The sequence below is a fragment of the Leptonychotes weddellii genome, chromosome 1, assembly GCF_054177405.1.
Source record: "Leptonychotes weddellii isolate Sample4059 chromosome 1, ASM5417740v2, whole genome shotgun sequence".
Taxonomy (NCBI): Eukaryota; Metazoa; Chordata; class Mammalia; order Carnivora; family Phocidae; genus Leptonychotes; species Leptonychotes weddellii.
In genome coordinates, this window is record NC_138369.1 from 181,466,669 (window position 1) to 181,482,763 (window position 16,095).

Genomic DNA, 16,095 nt, shown 5'->3' on the forward strand with positions numbered 1-16,095 from the left:
GGATAACTCTGGGCTCAAACAAAGCGGGGAACAGATACATAATAATAAAATTGATGCAGGCGGCAGCACCTCTAACATCATTCATATTCTGGGAAGGCAAGGCAGAGCAGCGTGGCGAGGGGGGTGTTAGGAGTTCAACTCTGCCCCCCCAAAATATATCTTGAAGTCTTAACCCTGGGGTTGCTGTGAAGATGACCTTATTTGAAAATAGGGTCTTTGTGCAGACTAATCAAGTTCAGATGAGGTCACATTAGGTTAGGGTGGGCCCTCATCCAACAGCTGATGTCTTTATAAAAAAAGAAAATTTAAAGACAGAGACAGACCCAGGGGAGGGTGTATCAAGATGGAGGCAGCGGCTGAGGTGATGCAGCTCCAAGCTCGAGAACGCAAAGAACACTGGGGTCGCCGGATGCCAGGAAGAAGCAAGGAAGGACTCTTTCCTAGAGTCTTCGAGGGAGCGTGATTCTGCCAACACCTTCATTTCAGACTCTAGTCTCCTGGACTGTGAGAGAATAAATCTACTTTCAAGCCACCCAGTTGGGGCTACTTTGTGACCACAGCCCTAGGACACCAGCCAGGGTGGAACGTGGGGAAAGCCCTGGACTGGGATTCTTGTGGTGGCAGCAAATAGAAAAACAGAGGAGGACACTTTCATCGTGAAATTTCTAACCAAATAACCACCTATGATCCAGGCCTGTTGACCTGAATCTCAGTTTCCAAACCTGTTGAATACGTAGGTGCCTCAGACGACATCAGTGATCCTAACATTGAAGGGATCTGGGTTTCAACATTCCCGGGGTCTTTTTCAACTCACCCAGCAGGGGCAGCTCCAGGGTGTCCCTACAGGAGGGCAACACAGAAATTGCAGGCATTCGGGGTGGGGCATATCGCAGGAGGTTAGCTGAGCCAACTGGGCTAAATGCTAGTAACTCACTCTGGCCCCCTTCCCCCGCCCAGTATGATGAACACATATTTCTAGTGCAGCCAGTGCTGAGTTGAGAGCCACCCTGGGGTGGAGACGGGGGGAGGTCAGGGTAAGCACAGGATTTATGTTTAAATGCACTAGGAGCATATTTAATGGAGATAATGGGGATGGAGAGCACTGGGCAAGATTCTGCAGGACTGACACCAAACCCTCCTGCTGAGATGTCACCCCAGTGAGAATCACCCACTCAGCCACCACTGCACCCCTTGGGTGTGCTGGGGTGGGATCAGGCGGCACCCTCTGCACGTGACATGGAGGAGGGAATGGGACCCCCCCCCTCCCGGCACCGAGGAGCAAATCCAGCTCCCCCGGAGTCCTGCAAAGCCCCAGGGGCCACGTGAGTGCCAAGTCACCTGCCTCGCACGGGCGCCACCTCCCACCCGCTCCACGGGCACCCAACTGTTCCAGCAACCCGTCACCGCCTCCCCCGCCCCTGTCAACACAAACGCCCACACCCAGGCACGAAGCAAAAATAACCAGGCGTCTCATAGCGATGGCTCATCCCTTTCCCCAGGGGAGCTGTGCCTCTCCCATTCCCCAGGAGGACGTCAGAGGAGCGAGCAGGGAGGGGAGGAGGGGAGGGGAGAGGCAGGGCAAGGACAGGGGCGGGGCAAGGGAGGAGAGGAAGGGAGGACGGGGCGAGGAGGAGGCGGGGCAATGAGGGGCGGGGTGAGGCGGGACTGGCGAAGCTTGAGCTCCAGATCCGTCCCCGGTGCTTTGTCTGAGCCGTCAGAGGCTCATCTTTAAAGGGAACAGAAGTCAGAGGCTCTGCCCTTACGGGAGCGCTACCTGTTCCTCTCGCTCAGGAACTATCTGGAACGGCAGCTCGGCCGGTCGGCAAGTTCCCGCGTTAGCCTGCAATCTCTGCCCACACCCTTGGCCTCCAGGCCCCTGGCCTCCAGGCCCCTGGCCTCCAGGCCCCTGGCCTCCAGGCCCCTGGCCTCCAGGCCCCTGGCCTCCAGGCCCCTGGCCTCCAGGCCCCTGGCCTCCAGGCCCCTGGCCTCCAGGCCCCTGGCCTCCAGGCCCCTCCCCACCCCGCAGGGGGTGTGTGTGTCTATTTCAGGCAGGTATATCGGTGCCCGGGCAGGAAAGAAGGGCCCAGCCCCCCGTTCCATGTAACCCCACATCAGAACCAGCATCCTACGAGGCAGGGCCATCAGAGGATCTCCTAATCTGAGCGGTGGAATCAAGACCTGGTACTGTGGGTTCAGCTGTGTCCCCCCAAAAGTTGACGTCCTAACCCCTCCTACCTGGGAATGTGACTTCATTTGCTCGGGCTGCCCTCACGAAGTTCCACAGACAGGAGCTTAAACAACAGAAATTTAGTTTCCACAGTCTGGAGGCTGGCAGTCCAGGATCATGGTGTTGGCAGGACCGGGTTTCTCCTGAGTACCGTGGGTGTGAGAGCACATCCATGATGTCTGTGTGTGTGTGTGTGTGTGTGTGTCCCAATTTCCTCAACTTAGAAGAACGCCAACCAGACTGGATTAGGACCCACCCTAAGGGCCACCCTTTTAACGTACTTACCTCTGTAAAAGCCCATCTCTAAACGTAGTCCCTTTCTGAAGTTCTAGGGGGTTAAGGCTTCAGCACATGAACTTGAGGGGGACACGATTAGCCCGTGACAGTGACCTTGTTCGGAAACTGTTTACATTTTACCATTTGGCCACTGCAGATGCAATTAGCTGAGGATGTACTGGAGGGAGGGGGGCCCCCAAACGCACATGACTGGTCTCCTTGTAAGAAGGGGCAGAGACGAGAGGAGAGAGGGCCATGTGGCTATGGAGGCAGAAACTGGAGTGATGTGCCTCGAGGCCCTGGGACGCCCAGGACTGCCGGCAACCCTGAATCTAGGAGAGAGGTTTGAACACACTGACCCTACAATCTTCAGAGGGAACAAGGCAAGGCCCGACAACACCTCCATCATGGAGCTCTCGTCTCCAGAACCATCAGAGAGTACAGGTGTGTTGTGTTAACTGCCCCCGGGTGCCGGACCTCATTAGCGCAACCCCAGGGAACTAAAGCCTAGGAGCCCTGGGTTGAGCAGTTTGGTGGAACGGAAGGTTGGGACCCCTGAAGCCACTTAGCAATAGACAGAAAGGCTCGATCAAAATTATTAGCTTTTAATGAAATTCGGAAACTGATTTACAACACAGCGTAGCAGAGCGCTCATCGGCACTTGTCTCCACAGCCAGAATGGCTGGGCTCAGGTCCCGGCTCTGTCACTCACCAGCCACCCCACCCTGGCCAAGTCATGCTCTCGGAGCCTGGGTCTTCCTCATCTGTAAAAAAGAGGGTAACAGTAATAATAATAATAATATCTAGCTACTACTATTATGAAAATCAAATGAGGTACTATTATAAAGCACCACATGCCCGGCACATAGAGCCCAAGCTATAAAGGGATTTCACCAATCCTAATAAAGAGTTGTGTCACCAAGGCATGCTTCTCTCAGTTGTATGTAACATCCCTAAAAACCCTTCCTCGGGCCTCTCCCATCCTGGACTGATCACGTGCAACCCCCAAATGTACCAAATTTTCCAGGCAGAGAAGAGCAAAAAGAAAAATAGTACTAACGAAATATTCCAAACTATTAAAATCCCAAGCTTAGGGGCGCCCGGGTGGCTCAGTAAGTTAAGCGTCTGCCTTCAGCTCAGGTCATGATCCTGGAGTCCCAGGATCAAGACCAGCATGAGGCTCCCTGCTCAGTGGGGAGTCTGCTTCTCCCTCTCCCACTGCCCCTCCCCCCCACTTGTGCTCGCTTGCTCTCTCTCCCTCAAATAAATAAAATCTTTAAAAATAATTTAAAAAAATAAAAAATAAAATCCCATATACCTAGCTGCTAGGGAAAGGGGAAAATATTTTTAAGAAAATGTAATCTGAGGGGTGCTTGGTTGGCTCAGTCAGTTAAGCGTCCAACTCTTGATTTTGGCGGATCCGGTCATGATCAGAGTCATGAGTTTGAGCCCAGCATGGGGCTCTGCACTGGGCGTGAAGCTTAAGATTCTCTCTCTCCTTCTGCTCCCCCCCCCGCCCCCACCCCCAGCTCATGCATGCACATACTCTCTCAAAAGAAAGAAAGAGAAAGGGAAAATCTAACAGAACGAAAGAAAGAAAGAAAGGAAGGAAGGAAGGAAGGAAAGAAAGAAAGAAAAAGAAAGAAAAGAAAGAAAGAAAAAAAGGAAAGGAAAGGAGGAAGGAAGAAAATCTAACCGAAAGAAAGAAAAATCTAACAGAAAGAAAGAAAGAAGAGAAAGAGAAAGAGAGAGAGACAGAAAGAAAAAGAGAAAGAAAAGGAAGGAAGAAAATCTAACCTGAGAATCCATTTGAAAGTGATGAGCATTGGCAGTGATTGGCAGAAGCAGACAAGAGGCGCTATTCCAGCCCCGGGGATACAGAGGAGGGTAGCAAGTCAGGTCCAGTGGTAAGAAATATCACATGGCGACCTACAGACACAGGTCTACAGGTATGTGCTACAGGTATGTAACACAAAAAATATCTTCTTTATGTGGGATGCACTGAAATTTCCTATTCTACTGCAGTTTTTTAAATGTTATCATAACAGCCCTAAATAAACCAACAAATACCTTATAACCCAGTTTGAAAACCATGGACATGACCCTCTGCAAGACTCTTCCTGCTCTTTTTCTCCAAAATATCTAACTTAAGAAAGTCAATTATAAAGAAAACTCTTAGCACTTCCTTTTCTTTTCCAAAGTCTAGGATAATCTTCTCTAAACACAGAGAATCTTGAATGTTCTAGAACAAACCACATAAACCACATAAGCTTGGACAATTAAAGACTATGCAGGGTTTCCAGAGGGCTAATAGCTCTGCTCTAAAAAGTTAGTAATATCTAACATTTACTCGTTTTCATCATTCTTATCCTCTAGAAATTGATTTATTTTGCTTAACAGACATTTTTACACATGTGCCATATACATACACGAGTGCCATGCATCAGGCACTATTTTAAACTCTTCACAAATATGAACTCAATCTTCACAACAACCCTATGAGATAGATGAACTGTATTATGCCCATTTTACAGATGAGGAAACCACTAGCCCCAAGTGAAGAGCCACCGTTCATGCCCAGGCAACTGAAACTGAGCTCCATGCTCTTACCCACTAGACCATGCTGTGGTATGGTTTTGTTGTGGTGGTGGTGGTTTTAGTTTTTGGTTTTTTGTTTTTAGAGAGCATCAGTGCAAGCAGGGGAGAGGGGTGGAGGGAGAGGGAGAGAGAGAAAATCTTAAACAGGCTTCACACCCAGTGCGGAGCTGACACTGGGCTTGATCTCACCACCCTGAGACCATGACCTGAGCCAAAAGCAAGAGTCGGATGCTGAACCGCCTGGGCCACCCAGGCGCCCCTAGACTACGCTGCTTTAATCTCTCAATTTTCTCACTACCTCAGAGGCCCATGTTCATTATTAAGCAGAGCTCCTATTGAGTTTTGATGCTATCTATCATCTTGAAAAATGCAAACTTTTTTTAAGTAATTAATTTTGTAATGGAGATATAACATTAGTTTCAGGTATACAACATAACGATTCAATATATGCATATGCTGCAAAATGATCAACACACTAAGTCTAGTTAGCATCCATCATAATGCAAACTCTTAATCAGGACAGCACAGCCACCCAAGAGGGTAACTTACAAGCTCTCACCCTCTCCGTCCTATCCATCCCTCCCATGTTCTTTAGCAGCGGAATCAAACTGCCAAAATAAGCTCCTTAGAAAACAGATCATACCTGTAGTAGAAGAGTGAATTTCTGAATTTATTTTAAAGGAGCCTCTTATATAGGAATCATGCCTGTCGGCTGTTTTCTTTACATCAAACCAGATCTGCCTGCAAAAACAAGGTTCTGGCACATTCTCCCAAAGGACCACAACAGAGGGACATTTCTCAGGGGAGTCCCCTTATATCTCAAAGCTGCTCTGATCCCACCCCTCCCTCCATCCCCAATTCCTTCCAACCCATGATCTGAGAGTTGAAATTAAGAACAGACTATAGAGTAGAGGGGCGCCTGGGCGGCTCAGTCGGTCAAGCGTCTGACTCTTGATTTCAGCTCAGGTCATGATGGGGTCCGGGGATGGAGCCCCATGTCAGGCTCCCTGCTCAGCGTGGAGTCTGCTTTTCCCTCTCCCTATCCGCCCCGCCCCCCCGCCATGCTCTCTCTCTCTCTCTAATAAATAAAATCTTTAAAAAAAAAAAAAAAAGAATAGACTATAGAATCAAAGTTGTTTGCCCCCAAACATAATGCAGACCCAGGACTAGAGAAAGTAAAAACTGTTTTCAACAGAAAAGGCAATTATCTAACCAAACTGGTTGAATGGGAGAATTTGCAAATTCGAGGTTCTGGCTTCCAGGGTTCTAAAGGGGAGCCACCAACCGCTCAGGGGCGAGGAATGCAACTGCTGAAAATGCGAAGTGACCAGGCAGAAAGAAAATAAAAACTCATTTTGATTCCAATTTTGAAACAACTACAGTCCTTAAATCCTTCAGGATTTGGATGGCAGAGCCTGCGCCTATAGGTCTGGGTGTGGTCCCTGCCAGCCTCGCTGAGCTGCCTTCTCTCGGCAAGAACACAGGCCTCCTGGAGGCCGACGCTGGGAGGGACGACAGGACAAAGGCAACTCTGTTCCACTAGAAAGCCTGTGTTGGAAGACGGCAGAGATGGGAGGGAGATAGAGCCGCATTACTTCTTGCTTCCAGCTCTCCTCATTTCTACCGCGGACATCCATGTAGCTTCCAAACTCACCTTGGGGTTCCTTCCGACACAAGATGCGGGCGGAAGGGCCTCACCTGGTTGGGCCACTCTTTCCTAGCTTTCCAGAGACCTGACTAACACTTCTACAGAAATCCAAGATTCCTGTGCCCTTGACCAAAAAAAAGAACCTCTTACACTTTATTCTCTACTTTTCCCCATTTCTTCACAATCTAGCCACAAGCAACCCTCCAAAACCATGACCCACCATTCCATTCCCTACCTCGCCACACCACCCTCCCCTTGGCCTGAAATGCCCATCCTCTCTCGTCCATCTAGGAAAATCAGGCTCATCCTAAGCCCAGGTGGAAAAGGCCCACCTCTGGGAAGCCTTCCTGACCTCCCCGTTGAGTTAGATACTCCGTCCTCCATGACCCCATGGCATAGCGGTTCTCAAAGTGTGGTCCCGGAGCCAGCTGTCTGTGCCCTAATGAACTCTCCAGGTGGTTCTGATGCCCGCTCAAGCGTGGCGCCCACTGCCACGCTCATAATCAACACTTTCTCCTACTTCCACCTACTTGGCTTAGGAGCTTCGTCTTTGTAAGCCCCTCAGAGCCTGGCACAAGCTAGACACAAAGAAACACATGCTTGCTGATTAACCTACTGAACCTCTTCTAGAACCGGAAAGGGCAGTGTGAAATCAGCAACTTTACAGGCCAGCAAATCTCCACGTCCAGGTTCAGGCCCACAGTGGCAGCAACAGCCAGGAATCCTACAGAATAAAACCGGAGTCGGTCAGCACTCTCGCAAACAAGCGATTCAAGAAAATTGAATGCAAGGCTCCCAGTCGCGGCCACCAGGTTAGCTGCTTTGCGCAGGTCAAAACACACTCAGGAAATGCTGGGAACAACTCCGGCTTGTGTCCTAGAAGGGGTCTTCGCTGGCTCCATGGGGACAGTAGAGCTGACTCATCCCCACGGGCTCCCCAAGGGAGGGAATTACCTAAGTGTGATCAACCTGCAATATCTGATATATGACATCTTCTTGCCTCATCAGAGCTACTGATCCCAAGTCCCAACACTTGCTTTGGGCAAAACCCAACATGCTATGGGCACCCACATAGGATCTGGAAAAAAAAAAAAAAGGAGGAAGATGGACAAAAGGAAGTTAGAATGAAAATGAGTAAGAGTCAGGGCAGCAGAGCAGAACATTCTCAGAACTGTAAGTTAGTGTGTATTGGGTTCTGTCTCTGCCCGGCCCTGTGCCAAGGGCTTAAATACTCACAGGGTGAGGGGTACAGCCACAATTCCCTGCTCCATCACTTGATCTCAGGTATCCATGTAAAAAACTTAAGACAAGAGGCACCTGGGTGGCTCAGTCAGTCGAGCATCCGGCTCTTGGTTTCGGCTCAGGTCATGATCTCAGGGTCGTGGGATCAAGCCCCCCAGTGGGCTCCATGCTCAGCGGGGGAGTCTGCTTGAAGGATTCTCGCCCTCTGCCCCTCCCCCACTCTCTCTCTCTTAAGTAAATAAATAAATCTATTTTTTAAAAAAAAGGCAATCCCATCACATAAAAACATTGGTGGAGAACACTATTACTTTTTTCCCTCATCCTGGAAGGAGTGTCCCCCAAACCCATCCCCCAACCCTAATCCCCAGAACCTGTGAATATTACCTCATACGAGAAAAGATACAATTGAGTTAAGGATCTTAACCAAAATGCAATCACATGCATCCTAATGAAACAGAGGCAGAGGGAGATTTCAGAGATTTAAGAGAAGGACACACAGACAAAGGAATGGGAGCACAGAGTGTCACCACCAGTCAAGGAACGCCGGCAGCCCCTGGAGCTAGAAGAGGCAAGGGACAGGTTCTCCTGAGAGCCTCGGAGGGAGTGTGGCCCTGCCCACAATGTTGATTTTGAGCCAGTGATACCGATTGTGGACTTCCGGCCCAAAGAACTGGGAGGAATAAATGAGTGTTGTTTTAAGCCACCAAGTGTGTGACTTGGGAAACTAATCATTAATCACTTCACGTCTCACACTAGCCGGTATTATCTCCATCTTATGGACATGGAAACCTGGACTCAGCAGGAAGGGACAGTGGGCTCCCAATCGCGGGGTCAGAGCAAGCCAGGTGCCAGCTCCGTCCATCTGATCTTCCCAACACACCGTGCCGGCTCCGGCGAATCGACATGTGGGTTCCTGTGGCCTTTAGAAGTAACCTGGGAAACAGTCACCCCGGTAACATTGTTTCTATGAAAAACATTCTCCAGGTTCCAAATAAAAGACAAGAGGAAGTTGAGCACACCACCATGGGGGAGAAGAGAGTGCGCATCCCAGAGACCAGTTTTCCACTTGGAAACGAAGCAATGCAATTAACCCATTCACTGACGGGTCCAAGTTGCCCAGTCATACATGTCACAGACAAGCAGATAAGATGCCCCCTATTCTCTGGGCATCAGCATTTAAAGAAAAGTTGTAACTCATCCTCAAGCTCCCGACACTCCATAATAAACCCCAGAGCCCTCCACTTGAAATCCCCAAGAGTATTCACAATGTACATGGCCCTGTGATACCCCAACAGAGGGCTGCTACAACCAATGATCATAGGTTTCCTAAGGAAAAGAATTTGGGGTGGTGGGAATTATCACTAAATTAAATTACCAATCGGGTGAGTTTAAAATATACCTTCACACTCTACTGCAACACTAAACCGGCTGATGATGATGGTCAGTGGAAAATAGGGAATATACTTGAACATAGTTTTGTGTAGACAACGATTACACGCATGAAACAAAAACAGATGCCAAGGTAAACACTAGGAGGTACACTAGTTTGTTCAATGCTAATAATAAGCACATGAAAAGATGCTCAACATCACTCATCCTTAGGGAAATGCAAACCAAAACCACAATGAGATACCACCTCACACCCATGAGGATGGCCATTAACAAAACACAGAAAACAAGGAATGGTGAGGATGTGGAGAACTCGGAAGCCCTGCACACTGGTGGTGGGAATACAAAATGGCGCCACCACTGTGGAAAACAGTATGGTGGTTCCTCAAAAAATTAAACATAGAATTATCATCTGATCCAGCAATTCCACTTCCGGTGTATACACAAAAGAAATGACAGCAAGGACTTGAGATACTAGTACACCCGTGTTCACAGCAGCTTGGCCAAGATATGGAAACAACCCAAGTGCCCATCATCAGATGACCGGATCAACAAAATGTGGTCTATCCATACAATGGAATATTATCAACCTCAATAAGGAAAGACACCTGCTACAACAGGGCTGAACTTTGACGACATGATGCTAAGTGAAGTAAGCCAGCCACAGAAGGACAAATACTGCATGATTGGACCTACAGGAGATTCCTACGGCAGTCAACTCAGGGACTCTGGGAGGGGGCATGGGGAGTTAGTGTTCGTTGGGTGTGGAAATTTCGTCTGCGAAATCTCAGAGCAGTGTGAGTACTTAATGCCACTGAACTGGAACCATTTAAAAATGGTTAAAATGGGTGGCAAGATGGCGGTCGCTGCCTTTGCTCATGCTGTGAGGGCAGCATCAGGAGTCTTACAGCCCTTGAACATTCTGGTGTCTTCAGCCTATCAAAACTGTGTCAAGAATGCCTGTCTCAGCTCTGCACTGTCCACCCGACATTTTAGTTCTCTTCAGACACCAATTGTTTCCTCTGCTCCTGGACTTAGCACATGTGTCAGAAAACTGACATGTGGGCATAGTACAGCAATCCTCAACAGAGCGGCCCCCTTGCTTCCAAACGTCCTGAAGCTACCAGTCAGAACTTTAACGTACTTCAGTTCACGGAAAGGGAAAAGAAAGACCGTGAAAGCTGTTGTCTATAGGTTTCTTCGACTTCATTCTGGCCTGTGGCTGAGGAGGAAGGCTGGTTATAAGAAAAAATTATGGAAAAAGACGGCTGCAAGATAAAGGCGCTTGAGGGAATTTGTGTTCTGCAATAAAACCCAGAGTAAGCTCTTAGATAAAATGACAACGTCTTTCTGGAAGAGGCAAACTGGTATGCTGACGATCCTTATCAGAAGTACCATTGGACAAACCTGAAAGTATAGATCAGAAATTTTATGACTTCTAGCTACTGAAGATGTATCTTCGTGTATATGATGTCATTGCAAAATGGAATAAGTACAAAACTTGATGTAAATTGTGCCAGTTGGTCTGAAAACACACAGTTCCAACATTAAACTTATTAAAGTTTTAACACAATGGATTAAAAATAAATGGTTAAAATGGTCAATTTTATGTTCTATATATTTTACCACAATAAAAGACCAGCAACAGTAGCTATTTAAGATTGGTAAGTTTACAGGTGAGGTTCTATTTTTCTTTCGAGTTTTAAATTTTCATTCATGAAATTATGCCTTCTTAAAAAAAAAAAAAGAAGGCATATGTGGTATTAAATATCAAAAGAGGGAAAAAATGTGACTGTCCTAGGCAGGCCAACTCATTGAAGACCCACAGCTTCGGGGATCAATGGAATTCCCGTGGTAATGACCTTTCTCACTTCTGTAATATGAATTATCACAAAGTAAAAATCCAATTCCCTCTCCATGTTTATGAAAGCCATGCCTTTCAGACAGCTGAAGCAACAAAGCCGGCCAAAAGCACTTCCCAGCCGTCCGTCCGATTGGAGATTTATACCGCATATAAACATAAAGAAACATTATGTAACATAAGCTGTGGGGCAGGAGAAGAAAGCTGGTCTGGGAATCAGAAGCTGAATTCAAGATCAGCTTCACCCACTGACTCCCCTTGCTGGACCAATTAAAAACTCTCCAGGCGTCTGCCACCTTTTCCATAGGCGAAGTAACACCTGCTTCATATGGTGACAGTAAATCCTGAATAGGACCCAGGGCTTACAAATGTCAGGGGTTTATCCACAGCCTGAGTGAAAGAACACAGCCTGCCACAGAGCAGGGGCTTAATAAATGATCCATGCTTGCTTCCTTTCATTCCACAAGTATATGAACTCACACATCAAGTGGCGCTATGCTTGCTTATTCCTCAACTTAAGAAGGGACGGACTGCTTGGTTTACTCTCAATTACCTCAACTCCACCACCTCCTCTAAAAAGCACCCTCATCCTAAAATTCTTAACGAGGCCGGCTTTCTACTTTATGGTCTGGAAATGACAAAAAGTTGGCCAAAAAAAAAAAAAAGAAATCAAGCTGGAAGTCTTAATTTCAATGAGAAAATAGTTTTTAGAGTTTTTCTTAAAGATCATATTCTAAAATTCCAGAAAGCCTAAGGCTCCAGCACTCACTGTGTGTGTGACCTTGAGCAAATTACTTCACCTCTGTGAGCTTTGGTTTTCACATCACAAATGATGACAAAAAACACACGTATACACAACTGAGCCTCTTGAAGTAAAGGTGAGCAAGAACTCTAACTGTTAAGGAATTATTCATCATGTCCCTCCTACAAGATTATTAAATATTCTCCTTTATGTTCTAGGGAGCCTTTGTTTCTGGACCTTAGGCTCCCATTTTTCTCAATTGGAACAGTCCTTGGCCAATAGTTCTATCCTAATGGGATCAGTGGAAAGAACAATTGAAAACAGGTGGTAGGGATGGGCAGAAAACAAACAAAAGAATTGAAAACAGTGAGGAAGTGTCTTTTGATGCGACCCATTTATTTATTTATTTTTAGATTTTGTATTTTTATGTAATGTCTACACCCAACATGGGGCTTGAACTTACAACCCAGAGATCAGGGGTCGCATGCTCCACTGACTGAGCCAGCCAGGTGCCCCTTGATTTGACCAATTTAAATAACAAATTAAACATCTGTTTCTCCATTGTGGTAATTAATATTACCCAGTATCTCAACATGACAAGTATTTCAGCGACAACCGCGAAGACTATAACTCACTGACTATCTGTAAAAGGAATCTGAGCAAATCCTCAAGCAACCCCAGTGGACCATCCTCATTCGGGGCTAGAGATAGCTTTGTCATGGCACCCAAGACCATGTTTTTAAACAGTGGTAACTCCTCTAAAAAAGAAGACTTCTCTTTTCAACCTTTCACGCCCCACAAAAGGACCTGCACGGAGAAGGAAATCAAACAAAACATCTTGTTGCATTTTATTCTCTCTTTACGAACGTTAGGAAAGAATAGAGCCACACCAAGACATAAAAAGGGCCCCCTGAAACTTTATGAGGTGCAGGGTTTGCCAAATAGAGCTTAATGAACTGAACAGTTAAATGCTTTTACAGAAAAAAAAATCCCAAATCGCGCTGTTAAAAGGGGTCTGAAAAAACACAATGCATTGATAGAAGTAGCAGAACTTCTCAAAGGAAGGACAAGTCAGAGGAAGCACCCGATTAAGACTCCTTTAAGGAAGGTGTCTAGACGTTGAAATTAAGAACAAAAAGAACATGATTCCAGAGCAGAAGCATGATGACGTAACAGGACTCCTGGACAATCCTGGACACCACCTGATGAGCTTCTAGGCTTCAGTCAGCTCTTTAGGAACCGGGGGACTGTGGGCAAAGCTCTGATGCTCAGTCTGCTCCTCGGTCAAGTAGAGACAATATTGCAAACCCAGCTTACCCTCCGGGCATCATAATTCCCATCATTCAGACGAAAAAAGAAAAAAAAAAAAGCCAAGACAGGATCAAATCCGACGGCTAGTGTATGTCAGACCCCGAACTCAAAAGTCGATGCTACCTCCCAGGCCAATGCTCTTCCTTGCCAGGTGCAAGGAGCACCAGGGTTCCCCTTCATGCGCTGGTGATGGTTTGGATCCTGAGAGCTTTGAAACAGGAAAATGGAAGATCTGATTAGAAATGGAAGGGATAATCGGTTTACTCTCTGCCAAGGTTAATAAGTAAAAGAGCTAAAGTGCACTGAGCCCGTACTCTGCCCAAGTTCATTTTATTACGTAATGTCCCTTTGGGTCGTTCATTAAACGACCTAAAGTTACACGGTACTTGGTGTCTGCCTTGCCCCTATTCTAAACTTTTATCATCTGTGAGCCATTTCCCACTCCCAGCATCCCGGGGAGACAGACAGTGTTTGTGCTCTATGTTGCAGATACACCAACGAGGCAGAGTCTAAGGGACTTGCTCAACTCACCAAGCAGCAGCAGTGGGGTGATAATTCAAACCCAGGCAATTTGATGCGAGTCTGGGCTGTGAACCCCTACATGAGGGACTCCTATTATCTGCCACGGTGCATAGGAAGAAAGACCCTGAGGGCGGCAGATGTTAAGGACCGCACCCACGTGAACACACGTGCTTCCAACCTGGTCTGCCGGGTCTCAGCCCCTGGGCCCTTCTGACCAGGCTGGCCTGGGAGGCCTGGCTGGCAGGAGTGTGCTCCCCGACGGTGCCCCTGGCTTTGGGCAGATGAGTAACCAAACAGGATCAGGGACCCACAGCAGCGGACGGAGGAGGGAAGGACGAGAAGCAAGTAGAGACAGTAAAGAGCAGGCCACACCAGCAAAAGGAGCCAAAGGCCCAATCACCTGTTTCTGTTGACGCCAATGAACCCAGATGGCAGGGTGGAAACTTCTAGTCCAGCTTATATGGAACTATGTGTCTGTGGCCAGGGGCTCTACCAGCTGAGTTCATCTGGAAAATTAATGACCTTCTCAATCCTTTACGTCGATGTGAATAGAAAAAGAATCGCTCAGCGGATCGCTGAGACAGGAAGTCCCATGGGGAAGGCTGCAGGTCTCCCCTTCACTCCAAAACAATAGGGGGGCGCCTGGCTGGCTCAGGCAGTAGAGCATGGGACTCCTAATCTCGGGATTCTGAGTTCAAGCCCTACATCGGGTGCAGAGATTACTTAAATAAAACTAAATAAATAAATAATAAAAAGAAAACAATATGTGAATGCTTCCCGATCTTACACAGACCTCCAATGCCACCTTCAGTAAGTTTGGGGTCACATAGATCCTCACATACTTTACCTTCATAGATTATCTGTGGGATTCACAAAAGCTTGTAGTCTCTGTTCCCTGGTCTTCTGTCAAACTTCTGAGAACACCCAAAGACACCCAGGCCACCCACTTAGGAGCAGACACCTGAGAAGCGGGTTCCAGCACAGAGAATCAATTTAACACACTCTTGCGAATGCAGTCACCCTGGCAACAGCTGAAGCTGGAAGCTCTGCATACCAGTGAAGACCCCCAACCCCCAAAACTCATCACACCTCCTGCCTCTGCTAACCCAGAAGCCGGGGCTTCCTTGCGTCAGCTTGAACTACAACCCATCACCATGTCCACTGGAACTTACTCATGCTGACACACAGGCATGTTCTAGAAAGGGAGCGGGAGGTGAGGGAGACCCAGGTTAGGAGACCCTTTGGGAAGGCCCAACACTAAAGGACACTTACCCGGCCTCCACTTTGCAGGAAGCCTGGGCCTAAAGCCTAGATCCTGAGGATCTATGTGACCCCCAAACTTAGTTTCAATGCCTCATGGAAAGCACTAAAAATAAAGAGTCCTAAAAACTTCAGACAGAGGCAATTTTTTTAAATTTTCTTTAAAGATTTCATTTATCTATCAGAGAGAGAGAGAGAGAACGAGCACAAACAAGGGGAGCTGCAGGCTGAGGGAGAAGCAGGCTCCCCGCTGAGCAAGGAGCCCGATGCGGGACTCGATGCCAGGACCCTGGGATCATGACCTGAGCCGAAGGCAGACGCTTAACCCACTGAGCCACCCAGGTGTCCCTAGGCAGAGGCACTTTAAACTGCAAACAATTTATTATTTAAGTAACAAACACTTACTGAGTATCTATATGGATGGAGACAAGGATGAATTAGACAATCAAAGAGCAGGAAAAGAAAAAAAGCAGCAAAATGCAGGCATTTTTTTTTGCCAATTGCTCGTTTGCCCTAAAGCATCACTGAATCAGAGCGGACTCTCCCAATGTTAACCATTTTACTCCAGGGCAGGTGCAGAGACTCCCAGAGGGAAGGGACTGGGCTAAAATCCCCCATCTGTCAGCCACCTCCCCCAGCAAAGCCCACCCTGCCACTTATCACAAAACCTTAAGATACACAAAGGGCCTTAGAGGTCACCAGCTCCAATGCAATGCTGGAATTGCCTCCCCATCTCCCACGGGCCAGCCCCCATGCTCCTAAACCACTCATCGTCCACAGTCTCCCCGTGGTCAAGTCCCTGACCAAGCCCACCATTACCCTTCAGGTACAAACTCTCCCCCCAAGGAAGTGTCTCCTTTGCTCCACACAAACAGGCACAGAGTGGGAGCTCATGCCTGTTCATACCAAGAGTCTGGCAGGCTGGTATTGATACAGGCATTAATATATCTGAGATGAGAAGCCTCCAACAGTGGTGACTCAAAGCTTCCCAGCGTACAAGGAGGTGGAGGAAAACACAG

The 16,095-nt window shown here is 47.6% G+C and overlaps 1 protein-coding gene and 1 pseudogene across 1 annotated transcript in view; one reads left to right on the forward strand and one right to left on the reverse strand.

Annotated features, from left to right (window-relative positions):
* TIAM1 (TIAM Rac1 associated GEF 1) overlaps positions 1-16,095 on the reverse strand; it is a 374,369-nt gene that overhangs the window by 331,529 nt on the left and 26,745 nt on the right. The gene's annotated exons all lie outside the window — the stretch shown is intronic.
* LOC102747732 (large ribosomal subunit protein bL35m pseudogene) lies at positions 10,231-10,953 on the forward strand (annotated as a pseudogene).